The 23,485-nt window shown below is 41.0% G+C and overlaps 1 protein-coding gene and 1 pseudogene across 5 annotated transcripts in view; both read right to left on the bottom strand.

Annotated features, from left to right (window-relative positions):
* The window catches only part of EDA (ectodysplasin A), a 442,324-nt gene that overhangs the window by 351,247 nt on the left and 67,592 nt on the right, over window positions 1–23,485 (bottom strand). The window lies entirely within an intron of this gene.
* LOC123571547 (small nucleolar RNA U3) lies at window positions 14,499–14,693 on the bottom strand (annotated as a pseudogene).

The following is a 23,485-nucleotide window of genomic DNA, read 5'->3' as shown; positions in this document are numbered from 1 at the left end:
ATTTATTAATGGGAACCACTCTGAACTCAGTAATCTAATTTAAAAACTTGGGCTGGGAATCTGCCTATTTTTAGTTATTTTGAGACGTTTTATAAAATAAATTTACATCTATACAGGAAATCTCCATTTATAAGGCTGTCTCTGTCTCTGCACCTGGAAGAGAGGCAGGACTCTTACTAGAAGTTCTTACAATGGAGAAAGCATTGACTTAAATTTACATAACAAGCCTTACCTTTGTTTAAGGTGATTTTCTTGACCATCTTGTCTTAACTGGGACTTTATCTATACCTTCCTTTCTCAGTTTGAGCAAATGACAACTAGTGCTGAAATCTAAGTTCCAAACCTTTGAGACATAAATTTTCTACCTTCTTTTACCTAAGAATCACCACTTTAGAAATGCAAATTTGGCGTAGAAAATTTTAGATGCTTCTTAAAAATGAGATGACTAAAATGGACAGTATTGGGGTTAAAACAAAAGTTGAATCTAACAAAGGATGGATGGACCACAGGGACTCCCTGTTGGTCTCCCAACATTTCAGGGACCCAAACCAGTCCATTCTATTTACCTCAGTTTGGAGAAATTTTAAAAGCCCAAAGACAAATATAATGAGAAGCCTAACTAAAAATTGCTTAGCGCAATAATCAGGCAGGTCATTTTAAAAAAGGACAAAGGTCCCTTGACTCAATCCCTACTGCTACAATGAGTAAAATGGTCAGAGGTCGAAGAAAATAGGTATCTTCAGAGTAAATGGTGTTGGGGAAAGATGAATAGGCCCTTAGAAGAATAGATGATGTTGTGACAAGGTTTGTCTGGTTGCAATGGACTTCTGGCCTTCTCTCTTGTGATAACAGTTAATCTTCAGAGGACGGAGGACAATTGAGTTCCTTTTGTAGTCTCTAGGCAGATGGAGGGGAACTCAGAAAGCCTCTGTATTTTGCTGTTTTTCTTTTTTCCTTTTTTTTTGTTTTTTGTTTTTGAGATGGAGTTTCACTCTTGTAGCCCAGGCTGGAGGAGTGCAATGGTGTGATTGGACGGGGGGAGAGGACAAAGACGACTAAGATGGCGCATTTCCAGGTTCTTCATCACCAACTTACCCGCGAGTGGGAAAATGCAGCCCACGCCCAGGAAAAATGCAGACCAACTGTGCAGGCACAACGTGACCTCCGAACGAGGAGACTGAAACCTACCTAGCTGCGCCTAGGGAATGCCCCCCGACAGGCCCGTGTCCCGCCTACTGCCCTCCCACTCCCAGGCCCTAGACATAAAAAACCGCTCCTGGTAGACGTCCGGGGCAAACTTCCTCGGCCCCTCCTCATATGCGGACCTAGGAACCTCGCCCGAGAATGCTGGAGTGACTTCCTCGACCTCCACCGCCAGAGACCAGTGAACCTCGCCCTCCACTGCCGGAGACAGGTGAACCTCACCCTTTCCTCCTTCACATTGGCTAACTAATAAAGCTTTTTTTACCTTGCCTACTTGCCTCATCTCTGGCGCCTGCTCCGGTGGTCACATAAAACAAATCAGGTGGTGCCCAAACCCGGGAGGAGACCCCTCCTCAGGGCCCCCGAGGCCCGGGGAGCCTCCTCCTCCTTCCATGCTGCAGACAGACCAGGACCCAGATGCTACTTTCCACACCTCCAAACCTCCTAGGGGTGAGTACCTCTTGCCTCCCTCTCATACTCCTTGGCCAGAAGTCCTGCGCAGGCCCAAGGCTTTTTGGTCACCAGGTGACCCACAGAAGAGTTCCCAAAGGTTCTGCCTAAAGGAACTCCATTCCAGTCCGCATGAGAACCGTCCAGGACGGAGACATCCACCTGGAGGTAATCTCCATTCCGGCTCCAGGAGCCATCCGGTCTCTAGTGGCTCCAAAGGATGCTTTGTAGCCAGATAGAGCCTGGTTTCTGCTTACCACGAGAGAAAGGCAATGGGAAATCCCCAATCCAAAATACCTAGAGACACCCCTTTAGGGTGTCTTCTAACTAATCTCAAAACTTCACAATTAGAGCAGGATCTTAAGCGAAAGCAACTGATTTTCCTCTCCACTGTGGCGTGGCCACAATATAAATTAGACAACCAGTCTCAATGGCCGCCCGAAGGCACCCTAGACAGTAACATTTTAATCAACCTCGGTAATTTCTGCCGGCGCTTAGGCAAGTGGTCTGAAATAAATTATATACAAGGGTTTTGGGATTTGCGTTCTCGACCAGACTTGTGTAGCCAGTGTTCCTTGGCCCAAGTCATGTTGGCTAAAGGTGCGGATCTAGCAAAGCCAGAAAAGGAAGAGTCATCCTTCCTGTCTGACTCGCCCAAAGACCTCACAAATTCCTACTCTAGGCCCCCGGCGTCAGCTTCCCCTCCCTCCCTTCCACTCCCGCTGTATACTCCACCTCCCCCTCCCGCTTCTGCTCCACCTTCCCCTCCCGCTTCCGCTGTAGTTCCGCCCTCCACCTCAGTCCCGCCTACCATTGTTGAGGCTGCCCCTCCCTCCATCCCCTCGGCACTTCCGCCTAGCCACCTTAGTTCACCTATATCCTCCCATACCCGCTCTAAAGATTGCCTAACCGCCCCCGCCCTTACTCCCACCCTATCCAACCCCCCTGCAGTTTTAGCGCCCTTGCGTGAGGTGGCAGAAGCAGAAGGTGTGGTTAGAGTTCATGTTCCCTTCTCACTAGCAGACCTTTCAAAAATTGAAAAACGTTTAGGAGATTTTTCTGCCGATCCTACAGTCTATACCAAAGAATTTAGGTACCTTTGCCAGGCCTACGATCTAACCTGGCATGACCTTCATGTTATTCTTACCTCTACTCTAAACCCAGAGGAGTGAGAGTGCATCCTAGTGGCCGCCAGGCAGCACACCCATCAGCTGCATTTAACAGATGCTGCTATCCCAGTAGGGGAACAGGCAGTCCCATCTGTGGACCCAGAATGGGACTATCAAGTAGGCCAGCCGGGTCGCCGAAGACGAGACATAATGACTCAATGTCTTCTGGCTGGCATGCAGGCAGTCTCAAATAAGGTAGTTAATTTTAACAAACTAAAAGAAATTATTCAAGGTCCAGATGAAAATCCGGCCACATTCTTAAACAGGCTGACTGAGGCTTTAACTCAATACACCTGGTTAGACCCAGTTTCCCCAGCTGGGGCCACTATCCTAGCACCATATTTTATTTCACAATCGGCCTCAGATATTTGGAAAAAACTCCAAAAGGCAGAGGATGGACCTCAAACCCCTATCCAAGACCTAGTCAAGTCGGCCTTCAAGGTCTTTAACTCTAGGGAGGAGACGGCTGAGGCCCAACGACAGGCCCGCCTAAAACAGAAAGTACAGCTCCAAACCCAAGCCTTAGTTGCTGCTCTGCAGCCTAGTCTTAACCCAAAACCGGAGAGCAAAGCACCCAGAGGTCCAAAGTCAGCAAAAGGGGCCTGCTATAAATGTGGAACCCCTGGGCACTGGGCTGATAAATGTCCCCAGAATCCCCAACCGTCTAGTCCAACACAGCCATGCTACAAGTGTGGAGTTGCTGGACACTGGGCTAACAAGTGCCCTAGACCTCGTCCACCAACAACTCCCTGTCCAGCGTGCCAAGAAGAAGGGCACTGGAAGTCAGATTGCCCCACCCTGAAAACAGGCATGGCACCTCAACGTGATGTCCCTTCTCAGGACCCTGGGAGCTCCTTCCAGCTCTTACACCTGGACGACGACTGAAGGTGCCGGGACTCGGGGACCCCTATCACCCTCGCCGAGCCACGGGTAACTCTCCTGGTAGCAGGTAAGACAATTAATTTTTTAATTGACACCGGGGCTACCTACTCTGTTTTGCCGTCTTTCAAAGGGCCTAGCCTCCCCTCCAATATCTTTGTTGTAGGAGTTGATGGCTCCCCGTCCAGCCCTCGAAAAACATCGCCTCTTAATTGCTGCCTGGCCAACAACTATTTTGCGCACTCGTTCCTCATCATCTCCTCATGCCCCACTCCTCCACTAGGCCGAGATATCCTAAGTCAACTGAAAGCCTGTATCTCCCTTCCTACTAGCTACCCCCACCCCACCTGCCATCTACTTCTAGTATTAACTAACTCAAATGACTCCAACAACCCTACTAACCCTTTCCCTAATTTCCCCATTCCTATAGACCCCCAAGTGTGGGACACCTCCACTCCTGTCGTGGCGGACCATCATCCACCAATACTCATAAAACTTAAAAACCCATCTCAGTTTCCAACCCGCCCACAGTTCTCTCTCTCTCCACAACACTTACGAGGACTGAAACCAATCATTACTAGGTTACTCAGCCAACACATACTCATCCCCACTCATTCTCCCTGTAACACCCCAATTCTACCTGTAAAGAAGGCAGATGGGACTTTTTGGTTAGTGCAAGATCTTCATCTTATCAATGAGGCTGTTTACCCCACCCATCCAGTAGTTCCCAATCCCTATACCCTTCTCTCTCTTATCCCATCTAACACAACACACTTTACTGTGCTAGATCTAAAAGATGCATTTTTCTCTACTCCCTTACACCCCGATTGTCAGTTTCTCTTTGCCTTTACATGGGAAGACCCAGACACCCATGCCTCCACCCAACTGACATGGACAGTGTTTCCCCAAGGGTTCCGAGATAGCCCCCATTTCTTTGGGCAAGCCCTTGCAAAAGACTTGGCCTCCTGTCCTCTTACAAATAGTAAAATTCTCCAATATGTAGATGACCTTTTACTCTGTAGTCCCACGAGACAGGACTCTCTTTTAGACACTGCAATCCTCCTTAATCATCTAGGATCCAGAGGTTACCAAGTATCCAAACACAGAGCTCAACTCTCACAACAATGTGTCATATATTTAGGCATTGAAATCACTCCCACAACACGCTCCCTCACCACGGACCGTTTAACTCTAATACAAAATCTTTCTCCTCCCCAAGACGCTAAAGAAATCCAATCCTTCCTAGGCCTAGTGGGGTTTTTCAGACACTGGATTCCTAATTTCGGAATCTTGGCTAAACCTCTATATGCAGCTGTCAAGGAGACTCCCCAAGGACCTTTGTCTAATCCAAAGTTAATCTATAAACATTTCACTCACCTAAAAAACTGCCTTCTCTCACATCCTACTCTCTCACTCCCAGACTTCCAACGCCCCTTCCAACTTTTCACAGATGAAAGACAAAAAGTTGCTATTGGCCTTTTAGCCCAACCTGTAGGTACCACATACCGTCCTGTGGCATATCTATCCAAACAATTAGATCCCACTGTACAAGGGTGGAAGCCCTGCCTTCAGGCCCTAGCAGCAGCAGCCTGTCTAACCCAGGAAGCAAAGAAACTCATTAGAGGCTGTAATCTAACAGTCTTCTCTACTCACCGCCTTCAAGACCTTATTGCCCACAAAAGTATTAGCCACCTAACCCCGTCTAGGCTCCAACTTTTCCACCTCTTGTTCACAGAAGACTCTACCATTGCCCTAGGAGTCTGCTCCTCTCTAAATCCAGCAACCTTACTCCCCAACCCTCTCAAACAACACCATACTGAACACTCCTGTCCAGAACTTTTAGAGGCCCAACCACCTAGTCACTTACAACTTTACACCATCTTAAAGGACATACATAACTCCTTACACATAGGACCTAAGGCCCTACATAATCTCCTAAGCCCTCTCATTCACTGCCCCACACTCATGAAATACCTAACTATAATCAATCAACAGTGTTCCACATGCCTCAGGTCAAACCCTCAAGGAGGACTATGCAACCCCCATCCAAGTCACCAACTCAGAGGACACCAACCAGGCGAAGATTGGCAGATTGACTTTACCCACATGCCAAAACACAAAAAATTCAAATATCTCTTAACCCTTGTTGATTCCTTTTCAGGATGGATAGAAGCCTATCCTACCACAGGAGAAACTGCCAATATAGTTGCCTCCATACTCACTGAACACATTATTCCTAGGTTTTGCCTCCCACTCACTCTTCAGTCTGACAACGGCCCAGCTTTCATCTCCAAAGTAGTCCAACAGGTGGCGACCCTCCTACACATTACCTGGAAACTCCACATCCCTTATAGACCTCAGTCCTCCGGTAAAGTAGAGAAGGCCAACGGGCTCATCAAGCAACAACTCACCAAACTCTCACTCGAGACTCGACAATCATGGGTAACTCTCCTTCCCCTGGCCCTAACCCAGCTGCGAGCTGCCCCACAGAGTCCGACAGGCCTCAGTCCGTTTGAACTAGTCTACGGCCGGCCTCTCACCCTCCAGCAGCTCCCTACCCTTTCCTCTCCGCTGGCAAACTATCTTCCATACCTCACCCTCTTAAGACAACTCCTAAGGCAACATGCAGAACTAGCACACCCCCCTCCAACAGATACCTATAGCCCACATACCTCTCTCAGCCCAGGGGACCAAGTATACTTAAAAGACATCCAAGCCAAAGATCTCCAGCCCAGGTGGAAAGGCCTGTATACTGTCCTCCTGTCCACACACACAGCAGCCAAGCTGTTAGGTCACACACACTGGGTCCACATATCACAATTTAAAAAAGCCCCCACAGAGGACGACCAGTGGAAATCTACTAGACTCGCCCCTACCCGCCTCAAACTCACCAAACTCCCTTAACCACCTTTATAGAACACCTCCAGTGGCAAGGTGCGTTCTACAATTACACTGAAAATGAAGTCCTACGTTACACTTCCATTACTCTTACATTACTACTCTTCTCATACACTTCACCGTCCATTACTAAGCCTACTTTCATATGGAGATTCTCTATAGTTGAAACATGGACCACCAACAACAAACAACATTCACAGCTACAAGGTACTGCAGACTGCTCACCCCAAGGCTGTCAGTCCCTCCTCACCATAAATTTCACCCTCACTTCTCGCAAACATAGATGGCCTATACCGTCTCTCTGCTTTCTATATGACCAAACAGAATACAATTGTAAAAACTACTGGCAACAAACAAACCTAGGATGCCCGTATCAATATTGTAAAATCCACTATGCATCCAAAGAGAAAAACCACTTCTTCATCGAGCACGAACAATTTGGAACCTAACAATATCAACTAAATATCCAAGACCCGTGGGACCCCCGATGGGCGGACGGGGTAAAAGGAGGACTCTACGCTGATTCTGTTTCAGGTTCATATCCAGCTGCCACCCTCTTAATAAAAAGGACACTAGTCCAACAGGAAAACTCCCTCCCTAAAAACATAAAAAACCTACAAAATTTAACCTTAGCCATACAATCACAAGAACAGGCCCTACAAGATCAACTACACTCCTCCAACAAAGACCCCTTCTCATGGTTAAAGCTTGTCCGTCAAGGGTTAAACTTAACACGGGCAGCTAACATAACACATCTCTCCCACTGTTTCCTCTGTGCAGCCCTTAAAGAAGCCCCCTTAGTGGCAGTCCCCTTACCTACTGCTTTCAAGGCTACAACTGACTCTACAAGCACCTCCCAAAAATGGTTCTTACTCCAAGTCCCACTATACCAAAACCCAGAAAATCCAATCCTTCCTTTCTGCTACTCTGCCCCAAACTCCTCCTGGTGTGATTACACCCAATCGCCCAATAAGACCCAGACAGCCCCCGTTGGAGGTTATTTCTGGTGTAATAAAACCTTCTTCAAGGTCCTTAATCACACATCCACCAGCCAATCTCTCTGTGTCCCAGTGTCCCTAGTACCTACCTTAACCCTATATAGCAAAGCAGAAGTGGCTGAACTCATTTTACCATTTAACTCTCCTCCTAATAATCTCCAAAAACGGGCCGTCTTCCTTCCCTTAGTAATCAGAATTTCTCTAGCCTCCTCCTTAGTGGTGTCAGGGCTCGGAACTGGGGCACTCACCCACTCCGTACAGTCTACTCGATCCCTAACCGCACAAATTCAAGAAGCCATAGAGGCTTCGGCTGAAAGTCTAGCCTCTCTACAGCGCCAAATCACTTCAGTAGCCCAGGTGGCTGCACAGAACAGGAGAGCATTAGATCTTCTTACAGCGGAAAAAGGAGGAACATGTCTTTTCTTAGGAGAAGAACGCTGCTATTACATAAACGAGTCAGGTCTAGTTGACACCAATATCCAAACTCTAAACAGGATTAAAACAGAACTCAAAAACTACAACACTCTCTTAACCCCTGGTCCACCTATATGGTTATTACCAGTAATACAACAAATGCTCCCATTCCTCATTCCTATATTAATCCTCTGTCTTATCGTATGCTTTGCCCCCATTTTAATCAAATTTCTCCGAGCCAAAGTTCAAGAGATCACCTGTGTCGCCTTCAACCAGATGCTCCTACATCCCTACGTCCAGATACCAACCACAGACCCTCATGACGACGCCCTCTGACAGCAGGAAGCAGTTAGACAGATAATGACGCCCCCAATCACTATAATCAATAAAAGGTTGAACTGTCTGGATGGGGGGAGAGGACAAAGACAACTAAGATGGCGCATTTCCGGGTTCTTCATCACCAACTTACCCGTGCGCGGGAAAATGCAGCCCGTGCCCAGGAAAAATGCAGACCAACTGCACAGGTGCAATGTGACGTCCGAACGAGGAGACCAAAACCTACCTAGCCGGGCCTACGGAATGCCCCCCGACAGGCCCGTGTCCTGCCTACTGCTCTCCCACTCCCAGGCCCTAGACATAATAAAACCACTCCCGGCAGACGTCCGCTGGGAACTTCCTCGGCCCCTCCTCATATGCGGACCTAGGAACCTCACCCGAGAATGCCGGAGCGACTTCCTCGGCCTCCACCGCTGGAGACTGGTGAACCTCGCCCTTTCCTCCTTCACATTGGCTAGCTAATAAAGTTTTTTTTACCTTGCCTACTTGCCTCATCTCTGGCGCCTGCTCCGGTGGTCGCATAAAATAAATCAGTGATCTCAGATCACTGCAACCTCTGCCTCCCGGGTTCAAGCTATCCTCCTGCCTCACAGCCTCCTGAGTAGCTTGGATTACAGGTGCCCACCATGGCATCCGGCTAATTTTGTATTTTTTTTTTTAGTAGAGATGGGGTTTCACCATGTTGGCCAGGCTGGTCTTGAACTCCTGGCCTCAGGTGATCAGCCCACCTCAGCCTCCCAAAGTGCTGGGATTACAGGCGTGAGTCAACGCGCCTGGCCTATTTTGCTGTTTTTCAAGTGCTTCAGCTCAAAGTCATCAACATAACAAAAATATGTATACCAATATACATATTTTAGGGTGTTATTTCCTGAACTCCTACAATGGCCAGTTTTGTTTAATGAGCAATTCAAGAATTGTCAAGAATAAGTAAATTAAGTGAATGTAAATGGGATACAAGTTTAAGTAAACTTGTCAAAATTTCAAAAATCTTTTTCAGTAACTTAAAATCTTAAAATCATTCTATGTTATATTAAGTACTTTAGTCCCCACCTTATACTTGGGAGATAAATTCCAAGACATCCAGTGGATGCACTGATGGACCCTCCCACCCACTCCCCCTACTCCTCGCCTACGGGCAAGGGCATTCCAAAGTTAACCTGAAAACTAGTTCAGGTGATAATGGAACATTCTTCATTATACCCTTCTCTCTTTTGAAATTCAGGCACAGCTGACTGGCATTAACATCAAAACAGAGACCTTAAAACTAATAGAACAGACCCTTTAGGTCTGATAAGAAATATTTACAATTTATTCTCTCTGAAGCCTGTTACTTCTGCTACCTGGAGGCTTTGTCTGCATGATCGGGTCTCCACAACCTCTTATCTTAACCCAGACATTCTTTCTATTGATTCCAGGTCTCTAGATAATAACTGTTTCAACCAATTACCAATCAGAAAATCTTTGAATCTGCCTATGACCTGGAAGCCCCAGCATACAGTTGCCCTGCCTTTCCACACCAAATCAATGGACACATTACATGAACTGATTGTTGTCTTATGTCTCCCTAACATGTGTAAAACCAAGCTGTAGCACATGTTCTCAGGATTTACTGGGGCTGTGTCACAGGCCATTGGTCATTCATATTTGGCTCAGAATAAATCTCTTAAAATGTTTTCCAGAGTTCAACTCTTTTCATCAACGCCTGAAACCAAAGATAGTACCAAACTCTATATATACTATATTGTTATCTATACATACATACCTATGATAAGATTTAGCTTATAAATTGGACACAGGAAGAGATTAACAACAACTAATAATAAAATACCAAAATTACAATAACATATTACAATAAAAGTAATATAGATGTGGTCTTTCTCTCTGAAAGATTCTCCCCAGGGCCTGAAATCTTAAGGGAATGAATAACTCCTCCCTCCTCAGGCCCAGTCCCAAGACGCAAGATCACTTGCACCAACAGCATGCCTCAGCAAGATAGCAGAAGCAGGAAGACAGATGGCCAGAAGACACATACCCCCTGAAGACTGAGAGGCCGTCAGGGTACCGTGTAGCAGTTACATCAGACTGAGACACTTCCTGTTTACAGGAGACTATAAAATCCCTGCCCCGTCCCCATTTGGTGCTGACGCCATGTTAGGCCTCAGCCCGCCTGCACCCAGGCGCTCATTTAAACAGCGTGTTGGTCCACACTGACTCGTGTTGTGTGTGCTCTTGGGGTTCGAACCAATGTAAGAACCTTTCACTCTCCCTCTCTCAAAATATCTCATTGTATTGTACTCACCTATTTCTGAACTGCAATTGACCACAGATAACTGAAACTGAAGTAAAGGAGGAATTACTGTAATCCATATTCATGAAATGTCTAGGTCATTTCTAAGTAAGTTAAAAATACCAAACTATTAATTACAAAACATAAGTTTAAAGTATACATATTTTGGCATCTTGCTTTCAAACAGTATAGGTATGCTATTTGGGTCTGTTAGTAAACATGAAAAAATTATTCTACGAGGAAGCACATATTCTAGAAATTATGAAATGCATATTCATAAAATGTTTGTATATAACAGAGGGTTTTAAATGGTTTTACTTCCTGGGTTTTCACTAGAAATTAAGATTACTAAGAGGTGAAAATCCTAATCAATTTATGGTAATTTAAAATAGAAATAAAAGGAAAACAACTATTGTATGTGAGTAATGTAAGACATGTTTTTAGTAAGTGAAGCTATGAGGTATGGAAGAAAAAAAAAAGAGGGTAATTTTTATTCTAAAGTAGAATGATTGATTGTTCCAAAATGAGAAACCAAAAGGTATAGGAAAAATAAGAAACATAAAAAGAGTATAGAAGGCTTGTGGAAGATGAATCTTATGAAAGTAATTTTATGTGTGATCAAGCTAAGATTAGAAGGGAATTATTCACAAGTTTTTCTAAAAATTGAGCCTTACTACTGAATGTACACTGATGCAAAACTAGAATTTGGTACCTTGTGTTGAAACAATAAGGCTTTCTTGGAATATTGATCTGTTTCTTTTTTTTTTTTTTTTTTTGAGACGGGGTTTCACTCTTATTGCCCGGGCTGGAGTGCAATGGTGCGATCTTAGCTCACTGCAACCTCTGCCTCCCGGGTTCAAGCATTTCTCCTGCCTCAGCCTCCCACATAGCTGGGATTACAGGCATGTGCCACCACGTCCAGCTAATTTACTATTTTTAGTAGAGATGGGGTTTCACTATGTTGGTCAGGCTGGTCTCAAACTCCTGACCTCAGGTGATCCACCCACCTCGGCCTCCCAAAGTGCTGGCCTCCCAAAGTGCTGAGATTACAGGTATGAGCCACTGCACCTGGCCTTTGATCTGCTCTTAATAGGAAATTTTGAAAGTTTTTTCTTTACCTTTTTAGTAGGTAACTGGCCTAGGAACAAAGTTTCTATGCTTTATCAAGATGATTCCTTGTGCTTCATGCTCTATATTGGGTTTTTGATTATTTAAGAAAACTGAGGCTGGGCGCAATTGCTTATGCCTGTAATCCCAGCACTTTGGGAGGCCGAGGCAGGAGGCAGGTGGATCACAAGGTCAGGTGTTTGAGACCAGCCTGGCCAACATAGTGAAACCCTGTCTCTACTAAAAATTAGCTGGGCGTGGTGGCGGGCACTTGTAATCCCAGCTACTCAGGAGGCTGAGTCAAGAGAATCGCTTGAACCTGGGAGGTGGAGGTTGCAGTGAGCCAAGATCGTGCCACTGCACTCCAGCCCAGGCTATAGTGCTAGACTCCATAAAAAAAAAAAAGAAAGAAGGAAAACTGAGTCCTCTAAAAGAGCTAAGGATTTTTCTACAACCATGTTTCTATATTTGCCTTTTAAAGTCTTTTAACTATCACTCTATTTAAATGATTACTGTTATTTCACAGTCACTTATCATCGTATTTTGATCAAGTGTTTCAAACCATATATATTTTTTTCTTTCTTTATCTTCCTTCCTTCTTCCTTTCCTTTTTCTTTTTCTTTCTCTACAGTGGTGCGATCTCAACTCACTGCTACCTCTGCCTCCCAAGTTCAAGCGATTCTCCTGCCTCAACCTGCCAAGTAGCTGGGACTACAGGGGCACACCGCCATACTTGGCTAATTTTTATATTTTTAGTAGAGATAGGGTTTTGCCATGTTGCCCAGGCTGGTCTCAAACTCATGAGTTCAAGCAGTCCACCTGCCTTGGCCTCCCAAAGTGCTTTGATTAGAGGCATGAGCCACCATGCCAGGCTGAAACCTTTGATATTTTTTACAAACTTCACAAAATCAAATTCTAATTTAAGTCTCTTTCTTGACTTTGAACTAACTTTGGGATTTTCCAGATAGGCCCTTGGAACATCTCAAAAGGACACCTCTCTTTATGAAAAGATAAATATAAACTAACTGGGCTTACTTGATATATTAAATTATATGCAAAGTGTTGTCAAATAATAAGTAAAGCTAACCCTTTGAGTTATATTTTTATGGATGTGTTATTAATATGTGTTTCAGAAATTATATAAAATTCATAGAAAACTAGTAGTCCTGGTATAATGATGTCATAAATCTAGTTATCTTAAAATGTTGTATGCAGCAAAAATAACTGAATTTCCTTGTCAATTGCATCAACATTGTAGTGAACTCTCAACAGGCCTTTATCCATGGCCATTTTAAGCCTTGTTATTCACAGATGGTTGTTTACTCTGGTACTTTCCTGAGCAACTATAAACCTAAAGTGTTTTGTCTTCAAGGAGATTCATGGAAAGGACTCTGACAAGTACAGATTTCTGATAACTTTAATATCATACCATTAGAGTAGGTGAGAATTTCCAGATCTCTAATGAAGAAACTAGTTTTATAAAACTGCTAACCCAAACGCAGAACAAGAATTATTAAATACTAAGGAAAAGGTTTCGCAGATTTTCACACCAAGTTAGCCAGTACTGAAATTGTTAAGATACGCAATTTAAAAGAACTCTGTAAGACTGATTGAGGTCAGAATACCTATTTTACCCTATTTAATAAACAGTGCTACACCTGAATTAGAGAAACAAATCTGATATTTAAAAGAATATAAATTCAGTATTAAGCATGGACTCATGGAGGGCACAGATGGCCACCTGGTCTTTCTCAAGTCTTTAAAGCCTTCATTATTAAAAGTTCTGTACTCCCTAACTCATCATGGAGTATAAAAAAATTATGCCAATTATGAAAAAATATTAGTGTGGGGATTATTTTAAAATTGCCAAAATGGTTTATAACCAATGTTTGCTTTGTCAAACCCGTAATCCTTGGAAGACAATAAAAACTTCAGGTGGTACACTTCTATTTTCTGATGGGCCATTTGAACATTTACAGAGGAATTTCATTCATTTGCCATCTTAAATGGGATATGAGTATGTTCTCATAATAGTCTATATTCTCTGATTGGATAGGAGCTTTCCATGTAGGAAGGCCAATACTATAACAGTAGCTAAAAGGTTATTAAAACATGTATTTCCTTTATGGAGCACTCCTGGAGAAATCTCCAGCAATAGAAGTACTATTTTACTGGACAAATTATAAAGCAATTGAATAAGGTGTCATGAACACAATGGCATTATCATTGTCTTTATCACCCTCAGTCTTCCGGAAAGACTGAAAGGACAAATGGCATCTAAAAACTGAAACTGGCAAAGTTAACTGAATCAATTGGATTGTATCTTCATGAAGCTTATTTACAATGGGGAAGTGAGAAGATGTGATATGGTAGAAGGGTATGATCAGAGGTACTCTGTCAGAGAGCTGGGTGACATGGAAGAGAATGAAGTTTTACTGGGAGGAATTAGGTGGAAATATTATTATTATAATTATAGTATATACATAGCACTTAATTTATAAAGTATTTTCCAGTATAGTATGTCATTATGTCCATACTTAACTCACCTAAACTATTCTCTGGAGATCAGATTGATTTTGGCCTGTGTGAGGAAGAGCTATCATAGTCATGGTGGTTAAACAGAGAAAGCAGAGTAGTGATTGCCAACCCTGTCATCTTCTCCTTCTCTCCCCTCCCTTTGTTCTCGTTTTGAGGGTTGCTCAATTCATGAATAGTTCTTTGCTCAATTAGACTGCTAAACTTAATATTTTTCCCCACCCAGACTGTGTCCTCTGTCTCTTACTCTCCCAAAAGAAAAGAAGAACAATCATTAATGGCAAATGGCAATTGAAGTAAACCAACACCAAGAGGCAGCTTTACACTCGGGAGATAATATGTTTTTTAGTGCTCTATACATTCAAAGAAACTTCTCCAGTAATAAACTGTAGAAATGATCCCTGAAAGTATAATCTTTAACTTTAATTTGCCTAAAGATTTAAAGAGATGATAGGTACTCAATAAATATTTATTGAATGAATGAACAATAATGTAGTAGCATTATAAAGGCAAATATTACCTTAACCTACAATAACATATATATCCAGAAATACTCAGATCAAAACTGTGATCATCAGGGCTGGTCAGACCACATCTAAAATATTTTCCCCATTTTAACAAGAAAATGGGGGCGGGGGGAAGCCTTCTTTGATCCCAAAAGCCTTGGTTGGAAACCATGCACTATATCCTTCCTTTAGTGCAGCCTATCACCATGTTTTGTACTGCCCATTTCCTTGTATCTCACACATTTTAAGTTTCACAAAGTCAGAAACTATATCTTTCTCTTTCACTATTGTATTCCTAAATATTGGCACAGTATCTGACTGACAGAAAGGTATTCAGTAAATATATGTTTAATAAAGGATAACTCAGAGAACATCCAAACAAGAGTAGCCTAGATAATGCAGAGATTTAATGCTATGTTTTTCTCACTCAAAGGCATTATATACCAGATGCATTCAAATATAAGATGTGGTTTGTGTCCTCAAGGAGCTCACAATTCAGAGGATGTGTAAAAATACAGCTACAAACTATGACTACAATATACAGTGTGGAAAGTGCAACAAAATAACAAAGGAACAGTTGAAAGTATGTTTAGTTTGGAGTTGGGGCGTTGGAGACTAGTCAGGGGGATGTGGGGATCTTTCTCCCATCTGAATAACTATGGTATGGCAGAGTTTATTATTGTGGTATTAAATAAGGAAGACTTTTGTAACAACTAGATCAGCCTACAAATGACATTAGCTATCTCCCATGAGGACAAGTTCTCCATTGCTGACACATTTCAAGCCTAGGATGGTGAGAACTTGATGGAGATATTGCAGAAGTGATTGACAAAGGAGATGGGATCTTGAGTTGGATGACTTCTATCTCCATTTTAACCCAGAGATTCTATGACACTTTTAGTCTCTGCTTTAGAGAAAGAGGGTAGAAAATCAATATTTTCGAATAAAAATCCTATGCTAATTATAACTGTTTAGCTTTGCCTTAAGGATCAATACTTAATAGAAATTATGCCTGTCCATGCAGAACATAGTAGACTTTAATCTTATACCCAAATTCCTTGCTTTGTGATAGTCTGAAATACTGCTTTCTGCCACAACATAACAAGATGAAGTGAACTGATTCTTTGAAGTCACATCTGCATCACAGTACAGCTAATGACAAGCTTCCCAATTTTTCTGGACATAACTAGGAAGAGATTCCTCCATTATCCAATGAAATCAACCATATTAAAGGCAGGGCTTCTGTTCTCAGATATCTTCAGAAACATATACTTTCCCCTCTCCCTTGTTCCCACCCTGATTACGGAACAGCGAACCTGAGGCTGATTTATTATTTAAGAACCAGTTATTGTTTTCCCACAGATTTAACAAATTTGTTCCACCTGCCCAATTATATTTCTGATTACTTTCTTGTGATTTCACTGAAGTTTTTAACCCAAGGAACTATGAAGGTCAAAAAAGATGAAAACTCAGCTAGCCTCTGACCTCAAAGAGATTATAATCTAGTAGGGAACAAAACATACATACACAAGTAACCACAATTTACACAAATCAGTATATGAGGTCCTAAGAGTAGTTTAGAGACAAAAGACTTACCTTATGGGGTAACTGGGAAGTTAGGGAGTACTCTATGTAGTCTTATTGTCCTCATTTTACAAATAAGGAAATTGAGATACAGAGAATGCAGTCTAGGGAGCTGAGGTTTTCCAGAAGCAAAACAAAACAAAACAAAACAAAACAAAAAAAACCTTAAATATTTGCAAATAATGGTCCTATATACTAGAGTGAGTAAGCATTCACATCTTAAAGCAATGTAACAAAATAATTCTGACATTATCTAAAGTGTGGTAAAAAAGAGGCTCAATCCTTAGTGCTTCCCTCTTATTCTTCTACATTTCTCCTTTAAAAGTGTGTTCTGAATCATCCAAGCAAAAGTAATGGTGTCTAAATTCCAATAAAAACTGATTCTCTCTTTCTTCTGCAATTTATTTTACCTTTAACAATATCATTCAGGTCAGCCATAGGTTGGCTGCTCTGACTCCTGCAGCCTTTCCCCATAAACCCTCTCCCCTCCTCCCAGAGGGCAGAGAAAGAAAGCAGTGCTGAGGAGGCAACACACTCTTGGTTTCCATGTTAGGCCATTTCCATTTAACTCGGGAGTGTCATTAGTTTTGCTTGGCAAAGAAAGCCTTTCATCACCTAAACTTCAGATAAAGATTAGCTTCGCGATTCCATTTGAAGTCAATGGTCTATAAGCTAGTCCACCTAAATAAAATTTGAACAAGTGTGGAAAATGTTGGTGCTTATAAATTAACCAATCAAATCTAGATACATAGGTATAAGAATAAAATGTCTAATATATAATTACAAATGCTGTTTTCATTTTTCCAGTAAATCAGTCTCTAAGCAAATAGATTACTGATGAAACCAGCATGTAAATATTCAGAGCTGAAGAAAACAATTCTTGAATCAGTGTTCAGAACTATGATTTCAGATATGTCTCTTATCTCAAAAATGGTTCTTTTGATCTGGCCACAAGGTCATAAAATAGCCACTGAAAAGAAAATTCTACAGTAATCTTAGTCTACACTGATTAAAGTCTAATAGCTGAATTAAAGGAAGGCTAGGCTGGACAAATAATCTCTAAAGTATGGGGTCCAGTTCTGTGTGCTACATGTTAAAAGAAATAAATAACTGAGAATAGGATCCAAGTAGGGTTTCCAAAATGATAAAAAGCCTGAAAATCACTCATAAAAGAAAGGAATGAAAAAAACTGGGGCATAGAGGTAAAAGTAAGAGGACCCATAAAAGCTATCTTAAATAGTTGTATTAGTCTGTTATCGCACTGCTACAAATACCTGAGACTGGGTAATTTATAAAGAAAAAAAGGTTTAATTGGCTCACAGTTCCACAGGCTGCACAGGAAGCATGGCTGGAGAGGCCTCAGGAAACTTTCAATCATGGCGAAGGCAAGGGGGAACAGACACATCTTACATGGCCAGAACAGGAGGAAGAGAGACAAGGACGGAGATGCTACACACCTTTAAACAACCAAATCTCCTGAGAACTCACCCTCTTGAGAAAAACAAGGGGAAATCTGCCCCCATAATCCAATCACCTGCCACCAGGTCCCTCCTCCAACATTGGGGCTTACAATTCAGCATGATTTGGGTAGGGACACAAACCCAAACCATCAACAATAAAAGCACTGATCTAAAGAATATAGGACAAAAATTTCAGATATAGTAAAAGAAAGCTTTAACGGACCTGTTACAACACCCAAGTGGGTCATAGGAGAGAAATTATTTTGACAAAACTTGATGAAAATCCCTTACAATGAACTGGGCACTGTGTTAAGTACTTTACATTAATTATCTTATTAAAATTTCTCAGCAATCCTGTTATCACCACCCACATTCATGGAAATTGAAGCTTGGAGATGTTTAACAATTCCGTTAAGATCGCATTGCTAATGATGTGTGTTAGCTAGCTAAGGCAGGTCTCGTGAGAATGAATTTTTCTCATTCATTCATGAGTTTTCACTCTCTGTTTTCCATGGCAAAACCTGTCTTCTGGTTGGAGTTGGAGACCTATTGAGATGAAAGTTACCCCTGGGAACTCTACTGACATCCCTGACATTCCTACCATCAGTGTTAGAATAAAGGTGTTTTGTGATCTACTTGTGTTAGGCTGGGCTAGAGAGGTTCTATCATAGCCTAATCATAACCCTATTTGTCAATTCAATTATTCTTGCTCTACAGGTAATCCATAGAGTGAAGCCAGTAAATAGGGTTCATGAAGATACATTTTACAACAGCTGGTCAGGCAAATGTGAAGTGAGGTGCCATAACATCTTCCTCATTTCAGAGAAAGGGAAAATATCTAGGCCAAATACCGAGTTCATACATGAGACTGTAGCATTCAATTCCTATTTCCATAGGGGAGTCACTTTTCATTGACTCACAGTCTAGAAGAAATGTTCTTATTTCCTCAAGTTACAGGCAAGCAATAAAGGTGCATACCTATGGAGGAAGTTAGGACAAAAGATACTTAGGAAAGAGAGAATATAAATCCTACTAATAGCACGTAGAAACTTTTAATAACATATAAAAATTGATTAGAGTTACCTTTCTCTACTTGAATAAATTATATACCACAATTTGAAAGAAGTTTTGATAACTTTTTAGAGTTTCAGGTTCATTATTTATAACACTGCTGAACTATCATAAAGTTCATTAAAAGGTCAGAATTGTCTCAGAAATGTTAAAGTTATCTGAGAGATGGTGCTCTACTTTAAGAAGAAAGAAATTATCTCTATGGCTATTTAATAGGAAATAAAATTACTACTGAGATGAGAAGAAGACGAAAATAATACAGAGCATGATAATTTATTATGTACAATCTCAGCTGTGCTTTTACATTCATCTATGATTAATATTAATCCGCTGTTTCACCTGCTTACATTCTGAAATTGGTTGTATGCCTAAATTTTAGTGAAAATAAGTATCATTTTGATTATATGGTAGAAGAAAAAGCACAAAAATATTTTTTCAGACTTTAAAAGAGAAGTCATTTTTAATGTTTACTTTATTAAATTAAAGCTGGCTACTGAAGAATAATGCAGTAAAAACCAGAGTCAGCACAATAATATGGAAGAAAAAGATATGAGCATTCACTGAAAGGTATAATATCTGTCATAAATAGGTATTGTGCTAGAGATTTTACACGTTAATTCATCTAATTTTAAAGACAAATCTATGAGGCAAGCCATATCACCCCATTTTATAGATGAGGCAACTGAGGTTCCAGGAGGTTAAGAAACATATGGCCAAGAACACACTGTCAGTGAGGCCATTATATAGGGGCTACTAGCTGCCTTCAAATGATTAATTTACTACTTCCCTGTTCAAAAGGCTATTTTTTTCTTTGAAAATATCCACAAAATTGACAAACCTTTAGTTAGACTGATGAAGCCAAAAATAAAGACTTGATTTACTAAAATTCAGAAGGAAAGAGAGGACATTACTATTAACCATAAACATACATCAAGGATTATAAGGGAATACAATGAATAACTGTATGTATACACATTATATAACTTAGACGAAATGGGAAAGTACCTAGAAAAACAAAAACTTCCAACACTGATTCAGGAAGAAGTAGAAAAGATGTATAGACCTAAAACAAGTGATTGAATTCGTAATAAAAAAATTACTCACAAAGAAAAGCCCAGGCTTAGATGGCTTCCCTGATGAATTCTAGTAAATATTTAAAGAACAATTAATATCCATGCATCTCAAACTCTTCCAAGAAATACAAGAGGAGGGAATACTTTCCAACTCATTCTACGACATCAGTATTACCTTGTTACCAAAACCAGAAAAAGACATTACAAGAAAACTATAGACCAATGTCTCTTAAGAATATAGTCATAAAAATATTCAACAAAATACTAGCAAACTGAATCCAGTAATACATAAAAAGGATTGCATAACATGACCAAATGAAATTTATCCTAGGAATGCAAGGTTGGATTAATATCAGAAAATCAATTAATATATCATATGAATAAAGGAAAAAAATTCATGAATATCTCAATACACATGGAAAAATATTGACAAAATTCAATACCCTCTCTCATGATAAAAATACTCAACAAATTAGGAATAGAAAGAAACTTCCTCAACCAGATTAAAGGGTACATAGGAAAGACCCAGAGCTAACATTATACTAAGTGATAAAAGACTGAATATTTTCCCCCTAACAGGACAATGATGTCTGCTCTTACCACTTCTATTCAACACATTGTTACTAGAGGTTATAGTTATGAACTTATGCAATAAAAAGAAATGAAAGGCATCCAGAAAACTGGATATTACATAATATTTGCAGATAACATAATATTACATAGAGCAAAGTCTAAGGAATCCACACACACACACAAAAAGACCGTACTAAAGCTAATAAACAAGTTTAGCAAGCTTGCAGTATACAAGGTCAATATTAAAAATTAGCTCTAATTCTAGTTTTGCAATGAACTATTGAAAAATAAAATTTAAGAAACAATCCCATTTACAATAGCAGCAAAATAAAATAAAACATTAGGAATAAATTTGACAAAAGACGTGTAGAACTTATACTGAAAACTACAAAATACTGTTGAAAGAAAGTAACGAAGATCTAAGTAAACGAAAAAGACATCCCACAATATAGACTGGAGGACTTAATATTGTTAAGATGGCAATACTCCCTAAATTGATCTACAGATTAAACAAAACCTTATCAAAATACAGGCTGATCTTAAAATTCATATGGCACAGAATAGCCAAAACCAATCTTGAAAAAGGAGAACAAAGTTGGGCTGGGTGCGGTGGCTCACACCTGTAATCCCAGCACTTTGGGAGGCCGAGGCAGGTGGATCATGAGGTCAGGAGTTCGAGACCAGCCTGGGCAAGATGGTGAAACCCTGTCTCTACTAAAAAATACAAAAATTAGCCAGGCACGGTGGCGGGTGCCTGTAATCCCGTCTACTTGGGAGGCTGAGGCAGGAGAATTGCTTGAACCCGGGAGGCAGAGTTTGCAGTGAGCCGAGATCGCGCCACTGCACTCTAGCCTGGGTGACAGAGCAAGACTCTGTCTCAAAAAAAAAAAAAAAAAAAAAAAAAAAGAAAAGAAGAGGAAGAACAAAGTTATATGACTCATACTTCCTGATTTCAAAACTTACAACAAAGCTACAAAGTAATCAAGACAATGTAGTACTGCTGGCATAAGGACAGACATATAGATTAATGGAGTAGAATTGAGAGTCTAGAAATAAACTCTTATATTTACAATCAATTGATTTTTGACAAGAGTGCCAAGAGAATTCAATAGGGGAAAAACATTCTTCAACAAATGGTGCTGGGACAACTGAATATCCACAAGTAAAAGAATGAAGTTGGATCCACTCCTCACACCACATATAAAAATTAAATAAAACATGGATCATACAAGATCTTCCTTTGCTTAAAGGCCTGCCTTGCTGCTAGAATAAAATACTAACTTCTGGGCATGCCATTTACCTCTCCATAATCTAGACCTTGCTACTTCTGCAGTTTCATCTTTTGTCACCACCTCACTATCCTCCTCTTCAATCCTCCTCCTGGCTCGTACACTCTAAGCCACTGTGTCAGGTGCAGTAGCTCAAGCCTGTAATCCCAGCACTTCAGGAGGCCAAGATAGGCAGATCACTTGAGGCCAGGAGTTTGAGGCCAGCCTGGCCAACACAGCAAAACCCCATCTCTACTAAAAATACAAAAATTAGCCGGCCATGGTGGTGCATGCCTGTAATCTCAGCTACTTGGGAGGCTGAGGCACAAGAATTGCTTGAGCCCAGGAGGTGGAGGTTGTAGTGAGTCGAGAACACGCCATTACACTGCAGCCTGGGCAATCAAGGGAAACTCTGTCTCAAAAAAAATAAATAAAAAGCACCAGGATTTGCTTATGTATATCTGTGGAATACTATTTCTCTATACTACCTGATAAATACACCTCCATATTGCAAGGCAGTCCAAGTATCACCTCTTCTATGAAAGTTTTCACTGACATAGAGGCATATCCACATACTAATTGTCTTTTCTTTCCCCCATAGTATCCCAACACAGTTCCTCCACTGAGAATTAACACTACCATTGTGAGGTGCATGTCCTGTTCATTGCTTCAGGAGTGAGGTACTGAGTCTCAGCCAAATCCCTCAAGGAAATTACCCTTGTCCAGAAAGAACCTCTTTTTCCCAGGGCAGTACAAATCCCTTGATTAGTCTGTGAAAGGGTAGGATACAAAGGCCCCCTTCAATGTGAGAGTATTCTCATTTTGCCATCCCAGCCCCAGAGCTCCTGTGAAGACTTTGTACTAACAGCTCGACTCCTTCCACTGCTCAATGCTTTCCTTCACGTCCCCGCAGGGGTTGATTGGATTGCATTCCCCAACAAATTGCTTATATTCTAAACTCCATCTTAGAGTGTATTTCTCAGGGACCCTAACCTAAGACACTGTTTTACACTTATTTTTTAATAGTTCATTTTCAGATATTGACTGCATCAATGCATCCCTCAGTGCAGGTTGCCAATACAGGCTTGCCAAAATAAAAATAAAATTAAATTAAATTAAAAATGGATCACAGACCTAAATATAAAGGCTAAAACTATAAAACTCTTAGAAGAAAACATTAATGTAAATCCTTATGGCCTTGGGTTAGGCAATAATTTCTTCAAAATGATACCTAAAGGAGAAGCCACAAAAGGAAAATTAGATAAATTGGACATTAAACTTTGTAGCATAAAAGTTTAGGAATAAACTTAACAAAAGATGGGTAGAACTTATACTGAAAACTACAAACCACTGTTGAAAAAAAGTAAAGAAGATCTAAGTAAATGAAAAGACATCTCACGTTCATAGACTGGAGGGCTTAATATTGTTAAGATGGCAATACTCCCTTTCTTTTTCTTCACACAAATAAGAGTGAAGAAACAACTCATAGAATGAAAGACAATATTTGCAAGTTAAATATCTGATAAGGGACTCATATCCAGAATATATAAAGAACTCTTACAACTTAAAAAAAAAAAAAAAACAACTACTCAATGGAAAAATGGGCAAAGGATCTGAAAATACATTTCTCCAAAGGAGATATATAAGTAGCCAATGAGCACATGAAAAAATCAT

This window comes from Macaca fascicularis, chromosome X, assembly GCF_037993035.2.
Source record: "Macaca fascicularis isolate 582-1 chromosome X, T2T-MFA8v1.1".
NCBI lineage: Eukaryota > Metazoa > Chordata > Mammalia > Primates > Cercopithecidae > Macaca > Macaca fascicularis.
Note: the sequence above shows the minus strand (reverse complement) of the source record. Positions and strands in the feature narration are given on the sequence as shown.